This window comes from Rhinoraja longicauda, chromosome 6 (assembly GCF_053455715.1).
Source record: "Rhinoraja longicauda isolate Sanriku21f chromosome 6, sRhiLon1.1, whole genome shotgun sequence".
Taxonomy (NCBI): Eukaryota; Metazoa; Chordata; class Chondrichthyes; order Rajiformes; family Arhynchobatidae; genus Rhinoraja; species Rhinoraja longicauda.
In genome coordinates, this window is record NC_135958.1 from 2,906,756 (window position 1) to 2,928,088 (window position 21,333).

Consider the following 21,333-nt stretch of genomic DNA (forward strand, 5'->3'; position numbering starts at 1 on the left):
TGGGCAAATGTAAAAAAATTGTCCCTAGTGGGTGTAGGATAGTGTTAATGTGCGGGGATTGCTGGGCGGTGCGGACCCGGTGGGCCGATGGGCCTGTTTCTGCGCTGTATCTCTAAATCTAAAAAATAATAAGTCTAATCAACAACCTATTAATCTCCGCTTCAACAATACCAGAAGGCCTGGCCTCCATCACCGTCTGCGGCAATGAATTCCACAGATTCACCACCCTCTGGCCAATAACATTCCTCCTCCTCCTTTCTAAAGATATCTCCTTTTAATCTGAGGCTGTGCCCTCTGGTCCTAGACTCTCCCACTAGTGGAACCATCCTCTCCACATCCACTCTATCCAGGCCGCTCACTATTCGGTAAGTTTCAATGAGGTCCCCCTCATCCTTCTCAACCTTCGAAAGCATACTATTTTGTTGCATCACGACTTGGTTTGGGAACAGCTCTGCCCAAGACCGCAAGAAATTGCAGAGTTATGGATGTGGCCCAGCCCATCCCACACACCACACTCCCCACCATTGACCCCATCTATTCACTCAGCGGGTCAGGCAGCATCTGTGGAGAACATAGATCGGTGACATTTCACAGAGTGCTGGAGTAACTCAGCGGGTCAGGCAGCATCTCTGGAGAACATGGATAGGTGAAGTTTTACAGAGTGCTGGAGTAACTCAGCGGGTCAGGCAGCATCTGTGGAGAACATGGATAGGTGACGTTTTGAGTCGGGACGTTGCATTGTTGTGTTTGCTGAGAATTAAAAATTGAATCATGGAGTTTTTAATTTGGTTTTTAATGCTCTGGGGATCTTAGTGTTTGAGTTCAGTTCACTGCACCACGTGTTGTATCTCAAGCTGGGCTAAGCACCTCCTTTCCACATTGGACACGCTGCTGTGATTTATTCCAAGTGTCCAGGCTGCGGGATTATCTGGGCTGGGCTGCTTTCCTTTTGAAATGACCCAGCTCTAAATCTTTTCCTCAGGCGAGCTTGATGGTTCTGTTAGCGTGCACTGCCCTATGTGAGAGTGTCTTTGTCAAGGTGGTTACAGCACCATCACCAGTGACCCTGACAAGATCTGTGACTGTGCGGCACTGGGTCGCTCCGAGAACATCGATTACTTTTCTCTTCCTGTAAAGGATATCGAATCTCCGCTTTATTCTGTTGGAGAAATGCGCGGCTCGTTAGTGGGCGAGTTGAGAGTGTGTTCTTGCCCCTCACACAAGTCCTTGTTGCCCCTCTGGGTAACATCTGAAGGGGAGAACCAGTAGCTGAGTCTTTCTGCTGCATAGTCATTCTGTTGGACCCTCTCCTCAGCATTGCCTGTGAAAGACCATCACCATTCCCAACTCCATCGCAAGCCCACCAATGCCGTTACCATCTCTCCAACAACTAGAGAGCAACCCTGAGCTGCTAGTGGAGACCCTGGGACTATCTTTGATCGGACTCTACTGGACGCCATCTTGCATTAAACGTTAATCACGTTATCCCCTTTATCATTTAATGGGGTTTAATGGGTCACTTTTCACACAGAGGGCAGTGGGTGAATGGAACGAGCTGCCGGAGGAGGTAGTTGATGCAGGTGCTATTGCAATGTTTAAGTTAGACAGGTACATGGATAGGACAGGTTTAGAGGGACATGGACCAAATGCAGACAGGTGGGACTAGTGTAACTAGGACATGTTGGGTGGTGTGGGCGTTGGGCTGAAGGGCCTGTTTCCTCACTGTATCTCTCTGTGACTCAATGTATCCGTACACTGTGTATGGCTTGATGGTAATCATGTATTGTCTTTCTGCTGACTGGTTAACAGCAAACAAAAACTTTTCACTGTACCTCGATACGCCTGACAATAAACTCAACTAAACTCAAACATCAACAGCTTTCTGCACAAGATGGGTTGTTTGTGCTGCATGAAAGCACACACACACACACACACACACTCACACACACACACACACACACACACACACACACACACACAGTCACACTCATACAGACACACACACACACACACAGTCACACACACACACACACTCACACACACACACACACACACAGTCACACTCATACAGACAGACACACACACTCACACACACACAGTCACACATTCACACACAGTCACACACACTCACACACACACACACACACACACACACACACACACACACACACACACACACATTCACACACACTCACACACACTCACACACACACACACACACTCACACACACACACATTCACACACAGTCACTCACACACCCACAGTCACACTCATACAGACACACACACACACACACACACACACACACACACACACACACACACACACACACACACACACACACACACACACACACTCACACACACACACTGCTCACTCCTTCCTTGATGAATTGATGTGAGTCTTGATCTTACATCTGTCCACACAGCGTAGCCTCTACCTTTTACTCCAGCCGCCCGCCTCTCCACTTGCTCCACGCTAGCCTCCGGTCCCACACCTCGGTTTGCAGCCACCGTGGTGTCTCCCCTTTGCTGTGCCCTTTGAGCCGTATGTCGTCCAGTCCGCGGGAGTCTACGTGCGTTTCCAGGAGCTGTGGGTGAGGTGGTGACTGCCTCACGTTAAATAACCTGACAAGAATAAATAAGTAATACCTGATTAGTGTCGGGGTGAGGGCCAGTGTTGAGCTGTCATTCCCCGTTAATAATGGAGTGCGGCCTGAGCTGTAATGATCACCGCGGGCGGGGAGTCGGCTCAACTCAGGTTGTCGTCTTTGTTTGACAGGTGATTTCCAGTTTGGATCTTTTTAGCACCATCTGCAAAACCATCTCCCATCACGAGCGTTTATCGTGGGCAATAGCCAGGGTTCATGTGCAAGTGAGGAGATCCCTGCACAAAATCCGAACGTCAATCCCATCGCCAGCGTTGTGATCGGGCTTGACTGCGGTCGAGGGTGATCACTGAGTGAAAGTGACACTATAAACCCACGTCAATCTGGCCCGCCATAAACTATAGGGCAGCTTTCCACAGACACAGGGACAAGGGTCTACAATCCCGATTTAATCATTTACTTATTTTTTCGCTGAAATGCACCTTTGGCATAGAAACATAGAAAATAGGTGCAGGAGGAGGCCATTCGGCCCTTCGAGCCAGCACCGCCATTCACTGTGATCATGGCTGATCATTCTCAATCAGTACCCCATTCCTGCCTTCTCCCCATACCCCCTGACTCCGCTATCCTTAAGAGCTCTATCTAGCTCTCTCATGAATGCATTCAGAGAATTGGCCTCCACTGCCTTCTGAGGCAGAGAATTCCACAGATTCACAACTCTCTGACTGAAAAAGTTTTTCCACATCTCAGTTCTAAATGGCCTACCCCTTATTCGTAAACTGTGGCCCCTGGTTCTGGACTCCCCCAACATTGGGAACATGTTTCCTGCCTCTAACGTGTCCAACCCCTTAATAATCTTATATGTTTCGATAAGATCTCCTCTCATCCTTCTAAATTCCAAGCGGGGAGGGAGAGGGTGAGGTGAGGAGATCCCATTTAGCCTCTCCTCGCCTCTTCCAGCGATGGTGTGGTTTTGTAGGGGAGGGAGGAATATTGTAAAACCCCTCGACTGCCCGGACGGACACTGAGCGTGTTCTCTGTTGAAATTGAATGGCACTGTGGTGTAGAATTCAGACCACGCACACCGTATTCACAATGAACTGTTACTTCACACCTGTAATGTTATTTGATCATGCTAAGCTGAACCATTCTCTCTCACACACACACACACGCACACACGCAAACAAACACACACTCACACACACACACACACACACACACACACACACACACACACACACACACACACACACACACACACACACACACACACACACGCACGCACACACACACGAACACACGCAAACACACACACACGCACACATGCACACATGCACACATGCAAACACACACACACACATACACACACACGCACACGCAAACACACACACACACATACACACACACACACACACACACACACACACACACACACACACACACACACACACACACACACACACACACACACACACACACACACACACAGCGTTATATTTTAATAAACCCATCTGTCGCTGAATGTGATGCTGTCAAAAATTGCTGAGATAAACTTGTCCTCAGTCTGAAAATGCTTGTCTGCTTTCGGTTAGTCTGTCAGGAATGTCTTCTGTACGTGGTCATTGAGATGATGGATATTTGACAAATTTGAGGGAATAAACCTCTATTTTACACTCCATAGTCCTGTATCAATAACAACTTCCATGTGGTTTAGTTTAGAGATACACTGATACAGGCCGTACATAGGATGAGAGACACAGGCCCCTTCGGCCGAGCCAGTCCACACCGACCAGCGATCCCCGCACACTTACACTATCCCACACGCACTAGGGAAATTTTACATTAATACCAAGCCAATTAACCTGCAAACCCGCACGTCTTTGGAGTGTTGGAGGAAACCGGAGATCCCGGAGAAAACCCACGCAGGTCACAGGGAGAACGCACAAACTCCACACAGACAGCAAACGTAGTCAGGAATGGAACCGGGTCTCTGGCGCTGGAAGGCAGTAGCTCTACCGCTGCGCCACCATGCCGCCTTAGTTTAATGTAAGCTCGCCCAAAATAGTGTGGATGAACAGGAAAGAAGGAAGAATAACCACTAACCAGAGTGGTTAGGGTTGCCAACTGTCCCGTATTAGCCAGAACATTCCGTATTTTGGGGTAAACCAGCTTGTCCCGTACGGGACCGCCCTTGTCCCGTATTAGACCCGGAGGGCGCTGTAGGCCCGGACGCTGTAGGTAGGAAAAAAACTGCAGATGTTGGTTAAAATCTGTGCCTACCTTCCTCAGGTCGGGACAGTGTAGGCCCGGACAGCGTAGGCCCGGACAGTGTAGGCCCGGACAGTGTGGGCCCGGACAGTGTAGGCCCGGACAGTGTAGGCCCGGACAGTGTAGGCCCGGACAGTGAAGGCCCAGACAGTGTAGGCCCGGACAGTGTAGGCCCGGACAGTGTAGGCCTGGACAGTGAAGGCCCAGACAGTGTAGGCCCGGACAGTGTAGGCCCAGTGTAGTTGAGAGATACTGCACAGAAACAGGCCCTTCGGCCCACTGCGCCCGTGCCGATCAGCGATCCCCGCTCACTAACACCATCCTACACACAAGAGGGACAATTTTACCGAAGTCAATTGGCCCTACGAGCCTGTTGGGGTGTAGGTGGAAACCGGAGCACCCGGAGAAAACCCACACAGGTCACGGGGAGAAGGTACAGACAGCACCCGTAGTCAGGATGGAACCCGGTTCGCTGGCGATGTGAGGCAGCAACTCTACCGCTGCGCCACCGTGCCGCCCCACAGGGCGATGCCTTATGGAGATGCTCCATAGGATTGGAGCTCATAGCGTGGTGGTTGTGTAGCCATCACATCAATAGAAAGTCTCCAGTGTTTCGATTGTGTCTCCACACTCTGCCTACTGTGGGGAAGAGATTCACAACACTCTGAGACAAGAAGGCCAATGGTCTTGAGATGGAATTTATGGTTTGACAGAAACACAGTTTTCTTTTCAAATTCAAATATATCTTGCAAACCTCTTCTACAATAGCAGGTTTACGCCGGTCATCGAGATAAAGTAGGTGAATGAATCTTTTAATTCTGAAGCCCTGCACTGATTTCTCTCAGTGTAAATCTCAAGGTAAAACTGCTTCCTCTGTAAAAAAAAACCAAGAACAGTGAAATAATCTACCTTGGCTTCTCGCCAGAACCAAGGTCACCCCAACCAAGCCTTGAGCTGCAGTTGGCAGGCATAGTTTGTGTACACGTGTCTGGAGGAACTGCAGATGCTGGTGTACACTGAAGATAGACACTTCAGCATTTTGTGTCTATCTTTGGTGTAAACCAACATTTCCACTTCCTTAGATATAGACCACAAAATGCTGGAGTCACTCTGCGGGACAGGCAACATCCAGAACCAGGGGCCACAGTTTAAGAATAAGGGGTAGGCCATTTGGAACGGAGATAAGGAAAAACTTTTTCACTCAGAGAGTTGTGAATCTGTGGAATTCTCTGCCTCAGAAGGCAGTGGAGGCCAATTCTCTGGATGCTTTCAAGTGAGAGTTAGATAGAGCTCTTAAGGATAGCGGAGTCAGGGGGTATGGGGAGAAGGCAGGAACGGGGTACTGATTGTGGATGATCAGCCATGATCACATTGAATGGCGGTGCTGGCTCGAAGGGCCAAATAGTGCTGGCTCGAAGGGCCGAATGGCCTACTCCTGCACCTATTGTCTATTTATTGTCTATTGTCTATCTCTGGGGAGAAGGCATGGGTGATGTTTCGGGTCTCGACCCTTTCTTTCTCCCCAGAGATGCTGCCTGTCCCATTGAGTGACTCCAGCATTTTGTGTCTACAGTTTGTATAAGCCCACCTTCGGAGGCTGAGCTCCACCTCAATGTCAATGATTGAAGCATTTGAGAGGATAGTCCTCTACTGATCAGCCTCTCATCGTCTGGCAATAAAGGTCCTCGATGAGGTCTCAGAAGACATGGACTACTCCCAAATCTTGGGAGCTTTTACAGCCCTGAGAGAGACTGCCGTAGAAAACGGTCACCTCAAGGCAAAACATCACCCTCTAGAAACATACAAATTGAGATAAAGATGCATTCATTTGGAGCAAAACACAAAAGTGCAGGAGTTATTCAGCAGGTCAGGCAGCATCTGTGGAGGGAATACAAACGTTGCTTATCCATTTCCTCCACAGATGCTGTCTGACCTGTTGAGTTACCCCAGCACTTTGTGTTTTGCTCAAGGATCCAACATCTACAGTTCCTGTCCAGATTAAAGGACAGTTTCTTCCCAGCTGTTATCAGGATTCTGACCCGTCCTCTCACCAGCTAGAGTGTAGTCCTGCCCCCCTGACTGGAGACTGTTGAACTATCTTTAATTGCACTTTATCTTGCACTAAATAATCTACCCTTTACCCTGTCCCTAAACACTGTCGACGACTTGATTGTAACCATGTATAGTCTTTTCGTTGACTGGATAGCACGCAACAAAAGAGCTTTTCATTGTACCTCGGTACACCTTTCAATACCAAACTAAACTGACCCTGGTTGGTCTTTGTGGCGTAAGTCTTGGGTATTGCTCTCATTTTATCTCCAGTTTTGCTCGTAATTTTTAACAATCTTGCTCTCGAACCCTGTGAATATGTGGTTAGCCATCAGTGTAATGAACTTTTATGAGCGACTTAATGATCCTTGGCGATGATGGACTTGGGATCTACAACGCACGGGACATAAAATGACAACACAAATACAGGGCCACATTTCGCCAACATTAGGATTTATTTTGAGCTCAAGTATGAAGGTCCTGGATTTGCAGCGTCCTTTTCGAAAGTCTCTCCTCCACAAAACCATAAAGCCACTGATGGATGTGTTCAATTAGCATTGTTTCTACAGGTGGATTTTTTAGATTTAGAGATACAGCGCGGAAACAGGCCCTTCGGCCCACCGGGTCCGCGCCGCCCAGCGATCCCCGCACACTAACGCTATCCTACACACACTAGGGACAATTTTTACATTTGCCCAGCCAATTAACCTACAAACCTGCACGTCTTTGGAGTGTGGGAGGAAACCGAAGATCTCGGAGAAAACCCACGCAGGTCACGGGATGAACGTACAAACTCCGTACAGACGGCGCCCGTAGTCAGGATCGAACCTGGGTCTCCGGCGCTGCATTCGCTGTAAGGCAGCAACTCTACCGCTGCGCCACCGTGGATGACAGGCTGAGGTGCAGTAACTAAACGCTTCAACTTAGTTGCTGGAATCTGATACCTTGATTGAAACACTGACTTTAATGTTATGGTGTAGTGAGCCCACGAGACTGTGTTGGTCCTTCATTCATTCATAAGTTCTTCAGTGATAGGATCAGAATTAGGCCATTCGGCCCATCAAGTTTACTCCGCCATTCAATCGTGGCTGATCTATCTTTCTCCTGCCTTCTCCCCACAACCCCTGACACCCGTACAAACCAAGAATCTGTCAATCTCTGCCTTAACGTTATCCACTGGCGGCCTCCATTGGCATCTGTGGCAATGAATTCCACAGATTCACCACCCACTGACTAAAGACGTTGCTCCTCCTCCTCCTCATCTCCATACTAAAGGAACATCCTTTAATTCCGAGGCTGTGACCTCTAGTCCTAGACTCTCCCACTGGTGGAAACATCCTCCCCACATCCACTCTATCTGGCCCTTCATTTGCTCTGTTTGAAAAGCATTTCACAAAGGAAGAGAGGCTGCTGACTGTGGCGAGCTGGACCTTTGAGCGGAAGTGGACCTTTAGTTTAGTTTAGAGATACAACACGGAAATGGGCCCTTCGGCCCACTGAGCCCATGCCGACCAACGATCCCCGGACACTAGCACCATCCTACACACACCAGGGACAATTTACAATTTTACCAAAGCCAATTAGGCTCCAAACTAGCACATCGTTGGAGGAAACCGGAGCACCCGGCGAAAACCCACGCAGGTCACAGGGGAGAACGTACAAACTCCATACAGACAGCGACCGTGGTCAGGATCGAACCCGGCACTCTGGGGCTGTGGGGCAGCAACTCTACCTCTGTGCCACTGTGGAGGTGTGGGATTGGAATCCATTAACTTGCCACTCCGTGTGAATGGATCCATAATGACTCTGGTCCTCACGGCTCTCTGCAGAGCTGGCAATAAAATGCTGACCGTGAATGAACAAGAGCTTATCGAGCAGCATCAGTTGTTCCAATTATCTCATTAGTCTTAGTCGATCTGTTGGCCTATCCTTTCAATACGGGATCCATCGCAGCCTTCTTTGACTCCATGCTAATTTGCACTAAAACCACAAATCGAGGCATCTTTTGGCTCAGGTGCACTCGACGATAAAAAATGATGTCGATTTTTGGCCCAAGTATCTGAAGCATAATGAGGTCGGCAAGGGTCTTCATCAGAAATGCCTGCCCGGCTAGTCTAGTTTAGTTCAGAGATACAGCGCGGAAACAGGCCCTTCAGCCCACCAAGTCCGCACCGACCAGCGATCCCCGCGTACTAACACTGCCCGACACAAACTAGGGGCAATTTACAATCTTTACCAAGCGAACTAACCTACAAACCTGCACGTCTTTGGAGTGTGGGAGGAAACCGGAGCACCCGGAGAAAAGCCACGCAGGTCACGGGGAGAACGTACAAACTCCGTACAGACAGCACCTGTAGTTAGGATGGAACCCGGGTCTCTGGCGCTGTAAGGCAGCAACTCTACCGCTGCGCCACCGTGACGTCAGTGTTTGGTGCAGGACTGTATTTTGATGAAGGAACAGAAACTAGGGTGACTGTGTGAGGGTTAAAGTATATATGCAGCGTAGACGGAGGAATTGGAAGAAGGAGATGGCCGTATCCCTGAACTCTACCTCCGTTACATTGACGACTGCATCGGTGCTACCTCCTGCACCCATGCAGAACTCACGGACTTCATCAACTTCACCAATTTTCATCCTGCACTTAAATTCAGTTGGACCATCTCCGACACCTTCATCCCCTTTCTTGATCTCACAGTCTCCATCACAGGAAATAGACTAATGACTGACGTCTATTACAAGCCCACTGACTCCCACAACTATCTCGACTACACTTCTTCCCACCCTGCTGCCTGCAAAGCCTCTATCCCCTACTCCCAATTCCTCCGTCTACGCCGCATCTGCGCCCAAGATGAGGTGTTCCATACTAGAACATCCGAGATGTCCTCGTTCTTCAGGGAACGGGGGTTCCCCTCTCCCATCATAGATGAGGCCCTCACTCATGTCTCCTCGGTACCCCGCAGCTCCGCCCTTGCCCCCCATCCCCCTGAATAGAGGGCGGTCACGGTGGCACAGCGGTAGAGTTGCTGTCTTACAGTGAATGCAGCGCTGGAGTTTGTACGTTCTCCCCGTGACCTGCGCGGGTTTTCTCCGAGATCTTCGGTTTCCTCCCACACTCCAAAGACGTGCAGGTCTGTAGGTTAATCGGCTTGATAAATGTAAAAAGATTGTCCCTAGTGGGTAGAGGATGGTGTTAATGTGCAGGGATCACTGGTCGGCGCGGACCCGGTGGGCCGAAGGGCCTGTTTCCGCGCTGTATCTCTAAACTAAACTAGTCGCAACAGAGACAGAGTCCCCCTGGTCCTTACCTTCCACCCCACCAGCCGTTGCCTACAACACATAATCCTCTGGAATTTCCGCCACCTCCAACGGGATCCCACCACTAGCCACATCTTCCCATCTCCACCTCTTTCCACTTTCCGCAGAGACCGTTCCCTCCGCAACTCCATGGTTAACTCATCCCTTCCCACCCAAACCACCCCCTCCCCAGGTACTTTCCCCTGCAAACGTAGGAGATGCAACACCTGTCCCTACACCTCCTCCCTCAACTCTGTCCAGGGACCCCGACAGTCCTTTTGGGTTAGACAGAGGTTCACTTGCACCTCCTCCAACCTCATCTACTGTATCCGTTGTTCAAGATGTGGACTCTTAAACATCGGCGAGACCAAACATACACCGGGCGATCGTTTTTTGGAACACCTTCGCTCAGCCGCCTGAACCTACCTGATCTCCCGGTTGCTAAACACTTTAATTCTCCTTCCCATTCCCGCACAGAGCATTCTGTCCTCGGTCTCCTCCATTGTCAGAGTGAGGCTAAACGCAAATTGGAGGAACAGCATCTCATATTTCGCTTGGGCCCAGTGGTGTGAATATTGATTTCTCTCACGTCAGGCAGCCCCGGCATTCCCTCCCTCTCTATCCCTCCCCCACCCAAGTCGCACCAGCTTCTCATTGTCACCCAACAAACATCTTACAAAGGTCTGTTTCCTTTATCATCGTTACATTTTTGCATATCGTGCGTTCATTGTTCTTTATCTCTCCACATCACTGTCTATATCTCTCGTTTCCCTGATCCCTAACCAGTCTGAAGATGGGTCTCGACCCGAAACGTCACCCATTCCTTCTCTCCAGAGATGCTGCCTGACCCGCTGAGTTACTCCAGCTTTTTGTGTCTGTTCTGTTTCATGTTGTGAGAATAGTGATTTAAACATGTCCCTCGTTGTTGCTCTGTTCTTGACAATTCGTGAAAAGGCGCATCAGTGATTTGTGTGGGTGTCAGGGGTTATGGGGAGAAGGCAGGGGAATGGGGTTGGGAGGGAGAGATAGATCAGCCATGATTGAATGGTGGAGTAGACTTGCTGGGCCGAATGGCCTAATTCCTGTTCCTTATCCCTTATGACCTTATGAGTGCAACCCAAGACATTGTCTGTCTATTTCCCCCCACGGATGTTACTTTAATCACCGAGTTTAATTTAACTCACTTGTTGGGTCGAATGGCCTAATACTGCTCCTATACTTAATGAACTCAGCACCTGATCAGATCTTTAGACTTCAGACATTGGAGATACAGCGTGGAAATGCTTCGACCCACCGAGTCTGTGCCGATCAGTAATCAACCCATAACACTAACCTACACACACAATTTTAACAACTTACTGAAACCAATGAAACTGCAAACCTGTACGTCTTTGGAGTGTGGGAAGAAACCGGAGCACCCGGAGAAAATCCATGTGGTCCAAAGTCGTCCATTCATTCATTCCTTCTCTCCAGAGATGCTGCCTGACCCACTGAGTTACTCCAGCACTGTGTGAAACGTCACCTATCCACGTTCTCCACAGATGCTGCCTGACCCGCTGAGTTACTCCAGCACTCTGTGAAACGTCACCTATCCATGTTCTCCACAGATGCTGCCTGACCCACTGAGTTACTCCAGCACTCTGTGAAACGTCACCTATCCATGTTATCCACAGATGCTGCCTGACCCGCTGAGTTACTCCAGCACTCTGTGAAACGTCACCTATCCATGTTCTCCACAGATGCTGCCTGACCCGCTGAGTTACTCCAGCACTCTGTGCCTACCGTAGGGGCAAGCATGTTTTATTTAGCTCAGTTTGTTGCCATGTGTACCGAGGTACAGTGAGATCCAGTCAGCGGATTTGTTGCGTGCGATCCAGTCAGCGGAAAGACTGAAAGTTAGCAGCATGCAGCGGGCACTTTTGGAGAGAGTCCAAGCAAAACATACTGACCAAACTAGTTGTGAGTTTGCAGCGTATTGTGAAGCACAATAGATGTGGGGCTCTCCTCAGGATAACTCAGCGGGCTTTTATTCCCCAGCCATTGGCAGCAGCATGTTTCCTGCTGCCTCATTGTATCGGACCCTACGGTCACTGTGGTCGGTCCGGCTAATATCTGTTCCTGATTATGCAATGTGTTTCCTGACATCTTCACAGGAGTTTGACAATAAACACGATGCTTTAGACTCTACTGACCAGAAATCAAGAGCCAGATTTACAGGGAAGTATCTGGATTGGCTCACTTCCCTAACCTCCCATAGTGAATATCACACAGTACCTCTGCCCTGACCACAGAGTCACTGGTGATTTTCACAAAATGCTGTCGTTTAGTGTAGAGATACAGTGCAGAAACAGGCCCTTCGGCCCACCGAGTCCGTGCCAACCAGCGATCCCCGCACATCAAGTCTACTCCGCCATTCAATCATGGCTGATCTATCTCCCCTCCTGACCCCATTCTCCTGCGTTCTCCCCGTAACCTCTGACACCCGTACTAATCAAGAATGTATGTATCTCTGCCTTAAATATAGCCACTGACTTGACCTCCACTACCTTCTGAGGCAGAGAATTCCACAGATTCACAACTCTCTGACTGTAAAGGTTTTTCCCCATCTCAGTTCTAAATGGCCTACCCCTTATTCTTAAACTGTGGCCCCTTGTGGGCCGAAGGGCCTGTTGCCACGCTGTATCTCGAAACTAAACTAAACTAAAACCAGAACTAAAACAGCCCAATGATAATAGTGCTGGATTATTAATTCAGAGCTTATTATAATAAGCGGTATTTACAATGAAGATCGTGTGTTAAATCTGACCTTTTCAAACCACAGTATCTCACTCACGATGAGCTCGTTCTGACCAATTTGCCCCAAATCACCCCAGTTGTTTCTGCCTCTTTTACAGATTCACCACTCTCAGTGTGAAAAAAAAGTTCTCATCTCGGTCCTAAAAGACTTTCCCCCTTATCCTTAAACTGTGACCCCTTGTTCTGGACTTCCCCAACATCGGGAACAATCTTCCTGCATCTAGCCTGTCCAACCCCTTAAGAATTTTGTAAGTTTCTATAAGATCCCCCCTCAATCTTCTAAATTCCAGCGAGTACAAGCCGAGTCTATCCAGTCTTTCTTCATATGAAAGTCCTGCCATCCCAGGAATCAATCTGGTGAACCTTCTCTGTACTTCCTCTGTACTTTTTGGCTTTATGGAAATCCCGATTGCAGTCTAAAGATCGGGTAGACGCACAGAGCCTTTTGCCCAGCATTGGGGAATCGAGAACCAGAGGACGTTGGTTTAAGGTGAGGGCAGAAAGATTTGACAGGAACTTGAGGGGTCACATTTTTACACAAAGGTTGGTGGGTGAATGGAACAAGCTGCCACAGGAGGTAGTTGAGGCAGGAACTATCGCAATGTCCAAAAAGCATTTGGACAGGTTCATGGATAGGACGGGTTTAGAGGGACATGGGCCAAACGCAGGCAGGTGGGACAAAGCTTTTCACTGTACCTTGGTGCATGTGACAATAAAACTAAGCCTAATGTAGCTTGGGGCATGTTGGTGGATGTGGGCAAGTTGGGCTGAAGGGTCTGTGTGACTCTAGGAGCAGGTCTCGTAGCTCTGGCCCCTGTGAAGGTTGATGATGATGATCTCACTGAGCACCACGGGCATCTCCACACCTTCAGGCTGCCCTGTGACATTGGACGGTGCTTGTGAAACAAATCCATCGTCACTTGTAAGGTCCCTTTGAACCTTTGGGTCTCGGGAACATTGTCACAGTCTGCATTCATTGTCCAAGCCGCTGACAGAGGCTTCTGAAACTCACTGTGCACTTGACTTTCCCTATTCCATTGTCAGCTCTCCTCAAAACCACCTCTCTGATCTTGCCGCTGTTACCTTGCGTGTTTTTATGTGGTGTCAGGTTTTGTCTGCTGACAGCACCTTGGGGGCGTTGGCTTCATTAACGCGAGCGTTCGATGCCAGCTTTCTCCCGTTGTGTTGCCTAGAGCCTGGAGTGCAGCAACACAGAAAGGAACGGGCTGGAGACTTGTTTGTTTACTGTGGGATTTTGACTCTCAGGAACCGTGTGGGACTTACATCTGCCAGCTTTTGTCCGAGTGCAGTATTACATCAGAGATAACTTGCTGTACAAATGCCATTGAAAGTCCTGAACGCACACTTCCTTTAAGTGAGCAACACAAATAATAGAGACTCAATATTTTAAGTAGGGCAATAGACAATAGACAATAGACAATAGGTGCAGGAGGAGGCCATTCGGCCCTTCGAGCCAGCACCGCCATTCAATGTGATCATGGCTGATCATTCTCAATCAGTACCCTGTTCCTGCCCTCTCCCCATACCCCCTGACTCCGCTATCCTTAAGAGCTCTATCCAGCTCTCTCTTGAATGCATTCAGTGAATTGGCCTCCACTGCCTTCTGAGGCAGAGAATTCCACAGATTCACAACTCTCTGATTGAAGGGTGGGAGTGGTTATGGTCAAAGTCCTGTAATGTCCGTGTACAGATTGGTTGTACAGAGGAAGGATCTCGACCTGAACCTTCACCGATCCTTTTCTCCTGACCCGCTGAGTTACTCCAGCTTTTTGTGTCTATCTTCTATTGCAGATTGGTTGGTTGGTTACTTTAGTTCTGTTTAAGAATTTATTTGTTCTGCTTCAGGTAATTTGACAGTAAAATACTCAACACTTTTCAGACACAGCATGGAAACAGGCCCTTCTTCTGCTCCTGTCCAGGCCTTTCACTATTGAATACATTGATGTATTCAACACAGAGTTAGATTTAGGTCTTAGGGATAATGGAATCAAGGGGTATGGGGAGAGGGCAGGAACGGGGTACTGATTGTGGATGATCAGCCATGATCACATTGAATGGCGGTGCAGGCTCGAAGGGCCGAATGGCCTCCTCCTGCACCTATTGTCTATGTTTCTATATTATTCAATAAGTTAAACTTGAAGGTCCCCCCTCGTCCTTCTCTACATGCTGAATTACTGCAACACTGAGTGCTCCTTACAGAGCAGTCTGGACCATTTTCTATTGAATCACAACCTCTTTCTACTCCATTTCTGTGGCATAAAACGTTCTCAAGCACTTTCTTTCTTTTGAAGGTTGGAGTAACTCAGCACCCTGGCAGATGTTTCCTGACCCGCTGAGTTACTCCAGCATTTAGAGTCTACCTTCGATTTAAACCAGCATCTGCAGTTTTCCTTCCAACGTTCCTTTCTATGTTTTGTTCCCGTGCGAGTGATGGGCCAGGCCTCGGACTCAGTTTCCAGTCACCTGTAAATCCATTTGAGCTGGGAGCGTTTGCAGTCGAGCTGAGGGTTAATGAAGGAAGCAGGTGACCAGTTTTTGCTCTTGATGGATCAGGAACGTCACCTCCTCCCCATCTCCTAATCCCAACATGGCTGAAGACCGAGCTAGCTAGCTGGCTGGCTTCTCCGGCTGGCTGTGGTACATTGGCACCTGTTGGGCTACGACGGTAAAGTTGCTTCCTCACAGCACCTGAGACCCGGGTTCGATCCTGCCTGCGGGCGCTGTCTGTACGGAGATTGCAGGTTCTCCCCGTGACCTGCGTGGGTTTTCTCCGGGTGCTCCGGTTTCTTCCCACACTCCAAAGACGTGCAGGTTTGTAGGTTAATTTGTACATTTGTAGGTAAGTTGTAAAACTAGTTGTCCCTAGTGTGTGTAGGTTAGTGTGCGTGTGGGGATCGCTGGTCGGCACAGACTCGGTGGGCCGAAGGGCCTGTTTCCACACCATCTGTAAAGTGTAAAGTAAAGAATGAAGTATAAACTGATTAAAATGAAGAATCACAGAAGTGCTCAGCAGGTCAGGTAGTTACAGAGGAGGGAGAAACAGAGTTTATACTCAGTACCAGAGGACTGACTGGTAAGTTGGGTATCCAGGCAAAATCCCTTCAGACTTCTTAACTAACTGTGGGCCAAGAAAGGACAACTGGAAATGATAAAGCCATGTGGTCACAGTAACTCAGCGGTAGAGTTGCTGCCTCACAGTGCCAGAGACCCGGTTTAGATTCTGACTACGGGTGCTGTCTGTACGGAGTTTGCACGTTCTCCCCGTGACCTGCGTGGGTTTTCTCCGGGTGCTCCGGTTTCCTCCCACACTCCAAAGACGTGCAGGTTTGTAGGTTAATTGGCTTTGGTGGAATTGTCCCGATTGTTTACGATAGTGTTCATGTACGGCTGATCAGTGGTCAGCACGGGTTCGCTGGGCTGAAGGGCCTGTATCATCTCTAAACTCCAGCGATTGCCAGTTGAGATGATTCTGTGCACACTGAGCTTGTTCGGCAGCTTTTCAATGTGTGCGTTCTGCAACGCCTTTCCTGTCCTCTGACACAATCTGAGCTCTGATCCAGCAGTAATCAAAGAAAGTCCTTCCTTTGTTTTAGTGTTCCGTTCAGTGATACAGCGTGGAAACAAGCCCTGTGGCCCACCGAGTCAAGGCCCACCAGCCGTCGCCCTGTGCACTAGCTCTATCCTGCACACTGGGGACGATTTACAGAAGAAGGGTCTCGACCCGAAACGTCACCCATTCCTTCTCTCCTGAGATGCTGCCTGACCTGCTGAGTTACTCCAGCACTTTGTGAATAAATACCTTCGATTTGTACCAGCATCTGCAGTTATTTTCTTACAAGCCCGAGGATAACAGGGCACCCGGAGAAAACCCACGCGGTCACGGGGAGAACGTACAAACTCCGTACAGACAGCACCCGTAGTCAGGATCGAACCCGGGTCTCTGGCGCTGTGAGGCAGCAACTCTACCGCTGCGCCACCTTGCTGAATCTTTACTGTGGTTTTATTAAGACTGTCACAGTCTGGCGGGCAAAATGTCGGGATGATATCTGAGTGTTTGTTAAATAGACTCCCGACATTTACGATTGTTTTAGATGGGCAGATGGATGTGGAGGGATGGAGGGGGCCCGGATCACATGCAGGCAGAGGAGTTTAGTTTATCTTGGCAAGGGATGTTCGGCACAGACATTGTGGGTTGAATGGCCTGTTCCTGTGCTGTACTGTTCTACGTTCTGTCACATCCGTTTTCATGGACGTTGTGATTAACGGCGCTTTCTCCTCGGTGATAATGATTCCACGCGCGGCAGATAGGCAACAATACCAAAGACAGACACAAAATGCTGGGGTAACTCAGCAGAACAGTCGGCATCTCTGGAGAGAAGGAATGGGTAACGCTTTGGGTAGAGATGCTTCTTCAGACTGATGTGGACTGATGTTGACCCCAGTCTGAAGAAGGGTCTCGACCCGATACGTCACCCATTCCTTCTCTCCATTCCTTCACTCAGCGGCACGGTGGCGCAGCGGTAGAGTTGCTGCCTTACAGCGAATGCAGCGCCGGAGACTCAGGTTCGATCCTGACTACGGGCGCCGTCTGTACGGAGTTTGTACGTTCTCCCCGTGACCTGCGTGGGTTTTCTCCGAGATCTTCGGTTTCCTCCCACACTCCAAAGACGCACAGGTATGTAGGTTAGTTGACTGGGTAAATGTAAAAATTGTCCCTAGTGTGTGTAGGATAGTGTTAATGTGTGGGGATCGCTGGGCGGTGTGGACTCGGTGGGCCGAAGGGCCTGTTTCCGCGCTGTATCTCTAAATTTAAAAATCTAAATCTAAAGATGCTATGTTTACTCCAGCGTTTTGTGACACCTTCGATTTGTACCGGCATCTGCAGTTACATTCCCACACACACATCCTCTCCACATCCGCTCTGTCCAGGCCGTTTGCGAGCCAGTAAGTGGTGGACTGCACACTGGAGCAGACGGGACAACGAAACCACTCGAAGGATAAATGACAGCGGCTGCAAAGAATGACATCATTGATCGAGACAAAGAGACATCTTTAGTGGAGATTTCTCCCCACAGGCGGGCAGCATTGTGATAAAACGCATTGAACGCCATAGGCAGCTTATCATCATTTGAAGGCCGATTAGGAATATTCTTGTAGTCAGAGTGGCAGAATGATTAATTCTGCATTTGCTGGAGCAATTTGAAACAATCTGCTTTTTCAAAAAAGTCCCTAATAAAACGTGCATCAGAGCATTGGCTTTTTCCTCAAAGAATTCTCGTCATGTTCAGCTTTTATTCATTGCATTTAAAATATATATATTGTTAACAAATATCTACAATTCTAAGACCAGGCCAATAACGTGGTCATTAAGTATTCATTCCGAGGCTGTGTGCATCGTGTTCCTAATCAAACGCCCCACTGATGTCGGTGAATTCTCTGCTTAGATTGTTCTGTGTTTGGGATCAGTCATTTCTGAGCTCTCGGTCTGAAGAAGGGTCTCGACCCGAAACGTCACCCATTCCTTCTCTCCAGAGATGCTGCCTGACCCCGCTGAGTTACTCCAGCACTTTGTGTCTATCTTCGGCATAAACCAGCCTCTGCAGTTCCTACCTACACATTTCCGAGCTGAAAATGGACTGTTCTTCCCGTTGTACTACTGTTGCGTTCTCAAAGGACTGGGTCCCTGAGGGAAGTCCAGCCTGAGGCAGGAGCTCTAGGCCGAAGCCTCTGCTTGCTGGGACCACCTTGCAGGAGGTTGAAGCCATGGGAGTGTGAAGAAGGGTCTCGACCCCAAACGTCACCCATTCCCTCTCTCCAGAGATGCTGCCTGACCTGCTGAGTTACCCCAGCATCTTGTGTCTATTTTCGATGATCTGGCCTTCTGGTTTATTGAAAGGGAAGACAGGAACCTGATGCCCATTGGGATTTACAGAGGAGTACAGGTACCTTGGAGCTTAGACACAAAATGCCGGAGTAACTCAGAGCGTCAGGCAGCATCTCTGGAGAGAAGGAATGGGTGACGTTTCGGGTCGAGACCCTTCTTCAGACTGATGGCAGGGGAGGGGAGTGTACCTGGGAGTGTACCTGGACAGTAAACTGGACTGGTCCATGAACGCTGAGGCCCTGTACAAGAAGGGACAGAGCCGGGTGTACTTGTTTGAGAAGAATAAGGGGTAGGCCATTTAGAACGGAGATGAGGAAAAACTTTTTCACTCAGAGAGTTGTAAATCTGTGGAATTCTCTGCCTCAGAAGGCAGTGGAGACCAGTTCTCTGAATGCATTCAAGAGAGAGCTGGATGGAGCTCTTAAGGATAGCGGAGTCAGGGGGTATGGGGAGAAGGCAGGAACGGGGTACTGATTGAGAATGATCAGCCATGATCACATTGAATGGCGATGCTGGCTCGAAGGGCTGAATGGCCTCCTCCTACACCTATTGTCTATTGTCTATAGTTCAAGGGTGTCCAATGAGGTAGATAGTGGCCCAGGACTGCTGTTGGTAGGATGGTTCAGTTAATAGCTGGGAAGAGAAACTGAATCTGTCCTTGAATCTGGAGGTGTGCGTTTTCACACTTCTGTGCTTCTTGCCTGATGGGAGAGGGGAGAAGAGGGAGTGGCCGGGAAGCGTCTGGTCCTTGATTCTGCTTCCAGTCTGATTATTTGTCTGTGTTTTGTATCAGAGCAAGTCTCAAACCCAGCCCTGGACGCAGTCCCATCCCACTGGAGAATTGGTGGTACAATTTGCAACCACAAGTTTGAGCAAATCTACACGGTTTATGGTTAGGTTTGCTCTTGCCACGTGCACTGAGGCACAGTGAGGACCATTGTTGTGCATAGTCTGCAAGTAGATCAGATCACACCATACGTAAATACAATCAACTCATGGACAAGTGCAAAAGGGAAGACACTGAATGCTGAAGACAGTTCTGAGCATTGCAGCGCTCCAGTTCCATAGACAGAGTCCAATGTCCGCAATGGGGTAGAGGTTTAGAGATACAGCGCGGAAACAGGCCCTTCGGCCCACCGGGTCCGCACCGACCAGCGATCCCTGCACATTAACGCTATCCTGCACCCACGAGGGACAACTTTTACACTTACCAAGCCAATTAACCTACATACCTGCACGTCTTTGGAGTGTGGGAGGAAACCGAAGATCTCAGAGAAAACCCACGCGGGTCACGGGGAGAACGTACAAACTCCATACAGACGGAGCCCGTAGTCGGGATCGAACCCGGGTCTCCGGCGCTGCATTCGCTGCAAGGCAGCAACTCTACCGCTGAACCACTGTGAATCAGACAGTACCCTAGCTTACGACGGGACCCTTCAGATGACAGGTAACAGAGGGGAAGAAGCTATTCCTGAGTCTGGTGGTGTGTGATTTCAAGCTTCTGTACGCTCCGCTTGCTATCTGATCAAATCAGATAATGCTATATATAAATACAATCAGGTCAAACTCAAGGTCGAGTGAAGGAAACGATACAGAGGGCACGATATAAATCTCTGCATTATATCGCATCAGGTCCACAAACTGCAGCAGGTACTATCACAACCTTTAACACACGTTTGGATAGATCTTGAGGGATGTGGGCCAAACACAGGCAGGTGGGACTGGTGTAGATGGGGCATGTGGGTCAGCACGGGCAAGTTGGGCCGAAGGGCTTGTTTCCACGCTGTGTGACTCTATGAAACGTCGGGTCGTCTAAGGAACTCTAAGGACAGACTAAGAAAGTGAATCTGGAATCACAAAAGAAAGATGTGATGTAATCAACCACAGCACGGCAGTATTGTTGCTGCCTCACAGCGCTGGAGACCCGGGTTCCATCCTGACCTCGGGTGCTGTGTGTATGGAGTTTGTACCTTCTCCATGTGACCGCGTGGGTTTTCCCCGGGCAACCCGGTTTCTTTCTACACCGAAAACTCTAGGTTTGTCGGTTAATTGGCTTCTGTAAATTGTAAATTGTTCTGAGTGTGCAGAATACGGGGAGATCGGAGTGTGTGGAGGGGGGGATCGGAGTGTGTGTATGGGGGGATCGGAGTGTGTGGAGGGGGGGATCGGAGTGTGTGGAGGGAGGATCGGAGTGTGTGGAGGGGGGGATCGGAGTGTGTGGAGGGGGGGGGTCGGAGTGTGTGGAGGGGGGGGATCGGAGTGTGTGGAGGGGGGGGGTCGGAGTGTGTGGAAGGGGGGATCGGAGTGTGTGGAGGGGGGGATCGGAGTGTGTGGAGGGGGGGATCGGAGTGTGTGGAGGGGGGGATCGGAGTGTGTGGAGGGGGGGATCGGAGTGTGTGGAGGGGGGGATC

General features: G+C 49.4%; 1 protein-coding gene across 1 annotated transcript in view; it reads left to right on the top strand.

Moving 5' to 3' along the window:
• The window catches only part of bcar1 (BCAR1 scaffold protein, Cas family member), a 218,351-nt gene that overhangs the window by 23,137 nt on the left and 173,881 nt on the right, over window positions 1-21,333 (top strand). The gene's annotated exons all lie outside the window — the stretch shown is intronic.